This window comes from Megascapheus bottae, chromosome 17 (assembly GCF_031878675.1).
Source record: "Megascapheus bottae isolate mThoBot1 chromosome 17, mThoBot2.hap1, whole genome shotgun sequence".
NCBI lineage: Eukaryota > Metazoa > Chordata > Mammalia > Rodentia > Geomyidae > Megascapheus > Megascapheus bottae.
Genome location: NC_143525.1, coordinates 33,591,490 through 33,594,792, shown reverse-complemented (window position 1 = coordinate 33,594,792; position 3,303 = coordinate 33,591,490). Strand labels below are relative to the sequence as shown.

Here is a 3,303-nt window from a genome sequence, read left to right as displayed (position 1 = left end):
AATCAAACCCAGGGCTTTGTGCATGCTAGACGGGCAAAAGTACATTTCTTTTTGGACAATGTCACCCCTTCCCTTGCTTTGTCCCAGTTTTTCCCTCCTATCCCATCTACAAGTTGTACAGTTCATTTTCAACTTAGTATTCAGTGAGAAGGCTGAAATTTTCAGGATCATGGTGGGGAGCCAGCCAGGGAATGAAGGTGTATGACACTCCAATTAATCACCAAAAAGCTGAAAGTGGAGCTATGGCCAAATGGTAGAGTGCTAGCTTTTTTTTTTTTTTTTTTTTTTTTTTATGGGGTACTGAGGAATTGAACCCAGGGCTTCACATAGGCTAGGCAAGGACTTTATTACTAAGCCACATTCCCAGTTTGCCTATTTGTTTTGGGGGAGTTGGTTGTACTTTGTTGAAGGCTGGCCTTCAACTCTGCAACCTTCCTGCTTCTGCTTTCCTCCTAGTGTTAGGATTCCAGATGTGTAACACCATGACAGGCCTTCATTCTGTCTCCTGTGTTTGAACCTTTCCTGTCAAGTATAGATGGAAAATCCAAAAAGAAAATCAATGTTTATGCCACTGTTTCATAACAATGCAACTTTTTAAACCTCATTTTACAGCTGAAGTAACAAATTCAGTTTTCAAAGTCCAGTCTTCCTGGTGATACCAGGCTCTTGTCCCTAGTGGGAAACAGGATCCTAACCCATAGGTGGAGCTATTCTCAGAACAGTAGTGCTGGACTTCATACTTGCAGTTCTTCCCCAAGATGATGTGATCAGAGAAAGAACTTAATATAAAAATCCAGGTGATGGCTGGGAGTTTGACCTAGTGGCAGAGTGCTTACCTAGCATGCATGAAGACCTGGGTTTGATTCCTCACATACACAGAAAAAGCCAGAAGTGGTGCTGTGGCTCAAGTAGTAGAGCTCTTGCCTTGAGAAAAACCCAAGGAGAGACTGGCAAAAAAAAAAAGAAGAAGAAAAAGAAAATCCAGGTGAGCTGGGCACCCAGTGGTTCATGTCTATAATCTAGTTACTCTGGAAGCTGATTTCTGAGGACTGTGGTTCAAAGCCAGCCCAGGCAAGAAAGTTTGTGAGTCTCTTATCTCCAATAAATTACCCAAAAGTCCATAAATGGAGCTATAGCTCAGGAAGTGGAGTACTAGCCTTAAGCAAAAAAAAAAAAAGGGGGGGGGGCTCAGGGACAGCTCCTAAGCCCTGAGTTTAACAACAACAAAAAATCCAAGGTGGATCATGCCTATAACTTTAGCTATTCAAGTGGCTGAGATCAGAGGATCACAGTATTTTTTGATTTATGCCTGTTCTGAGGCTTGAACTCAGGGCTTGGGAGCTGTCCCTGAGCTTTTTTTGCTCAAGGGGGCTAGCTCTTTACTATTTGAGCTACAGCTCCACTTCTGCCTTTTTGGTCATTCATTGAAGAGTATCACAGATACTTTTCTGTCTGGACTGACTTTGAACAACCATTTTGAGATTTCAGCCTCCTGAGTAGCTAGAGTTACAGGCGTGAGCCTGACCACTCAGCTGAGGATCACAGTTCTAAGACAGTGCCAGTACCCAGGTCATTATTCAAGCCCCAGGACTGGCACAAGTAAAAAAGGCAGAGCGAGAGACAGAGACTGAGACAGAGACACAGACAGAGACAGACAGAGAGAGAGAGAAGAGAAAGGAAAAGAAACCCAGCATTAAGGAAAGTCCACACATTCTACAGGCTTTGCTCCATTAAATTAGCATTATTTAGGGATTGTTGACTTGGGAAAAGCTTCATGCACTTTTCATAGAGCTGGGCAAGTGTGCAGCAGGAAGGAAATGGGTCCTCATGCCATGACTGACTCCTGCTCTGCTCCTACAGCATCTCCAGAAAACCTAGCAATCCTTCCACACTTAGCCTCCCAATAATCCCAAGGGAGCAAATCCCCACAGTGCCAGGAACTCCATTTTATAGGAAAGAAAAACGAGGCTTAGAGAGGAATGCAGTGGTTTGTCCACTGCCATACAACCAGAAACAACAGCCTGAGCTAAGCTAACCCCAACGAGCCAGTCTCTTACTCCTCTCCTTCAGTCATGGTGAGGAGTGGTTCAAGCCTTGGGAATTTGTTCCCTCAAGGATAAAGGGAGGCTGGGAGTTTGGCCTAGTGGTAGAGTGCTTGCCTAGCATGCATCAAGACCCGGGTTCGATTCCTCGGTACCACATACATAGAAAAAAGTCGGAAGTGGTGCTGAGGCTCAAGTGGCAGAGCTCTAGCCTTGAGAAAGTCCAAGGACAGTGCTCAGGCCCTGAGCTCAAGGCCAGGACTGGCAAAAAAAAAAAAAAAAAAGAAAAAAAAGGATAAAGGGGAGCATTGCTAGGTCAAAGATCAGGAAATCTGATTTTGGGCTGTCTTATCTCTCTCAGCTCCATATTTTCCTCCACCTCTTTCCTTTCTTTCTTTCTTTCTTTCCCCTTCTCCTCTTTCTCCATCTTCATTTCCCCCTCCTCCCAGTCCTGGGTCTTGAACTCAAGGCCTGGGCACTATCCCTGAAGATAGATCCCTGAGCTTCTTTTGCTCAAGGCTAACACTCTACGACTTGAGTCACAGCACCACCTCCAGCCTTTTCTGTGCATGTGGTACTGGGGAATCAAACCCAGAGCTTCATGCATGCTGGCAAGTGCCACATCCCCAGTTCCCTCCTCTAAGATTCCTTTCTCACCTAAGGTATAGTCAGACCCTTGAGGGCCCTAGGAACTCAACCAGAGCAGATGCCTTTCTGGGTCGCTGGGATTTCTTGTTGCTGTGTCTCCTGGAGGCTCACCTCACCCCAGCGTCTGCCTCTAGCCAGCAGCCAGGATGGAGAAGCAGAAACAATTTTGCTTGGTTCAAGGCGGCCTAGGGCCCCCATGCTGCAGAGAAAGGAGCTCAAGTCAGGTCCCAGGATCAGCGGGTCGGGGAAGTGCCAGTGGCCCCCCAGCAGGAATCGGGTTAGAGAGACCCACGGGGCTGACGGTTCAGGACAGAGACGGAGGCGGTGCCAGCCAGGCCAACCGGTGCCCCCGGTCACCCCCTGCCACGCGCCACGCCCTCCCCGCCCCCCGCGGAACCCCACGAGCCGGGCCCCGTGGCCGCCCTCTCATTGTCTGTGCGCGGCGGGGGGTGGGGGCCGGCCGCGCGGGGCGGGGCCGGCGGGGAGGGCGGGAGCGAGGGAGGGGCGGTGGGAGCGGAGGGGGCGGGGGGAGATGCTGAGCCTTCAGGGGCGGAGGCGGCGGCGGCGGCGGCGGCGGGGAGGCGCGAGCGCGAGCGGGAGCGCGGAGGGAGGC

The 3,303-nt window shown here is 49.8% G+C and overlaps 1 long non-coding RNA gene across 1 annotated transcript; it reads right to left on the bottom strand.

The window, feature by feature from the left end:
• Positions 1–267: 267 nt before the first annotated feature.
• LOC150051685 (uncharacterized) lies at positions 268–3,037 on the bottom strand. Its single transcript, XR_016538344.1, has 3 exons — positions 2,700–3,037; positions 413–522; positions 268–350 (listed from the first exon to the last, which is right to left on the bottom strand). It is a non-coding gene; the product is annotated as an uncharacterized LOC150051685 (long non-coding RNA).
• Between the last annotated feature and the right edge of the window lie 266 nt (positions 3,038–3,303).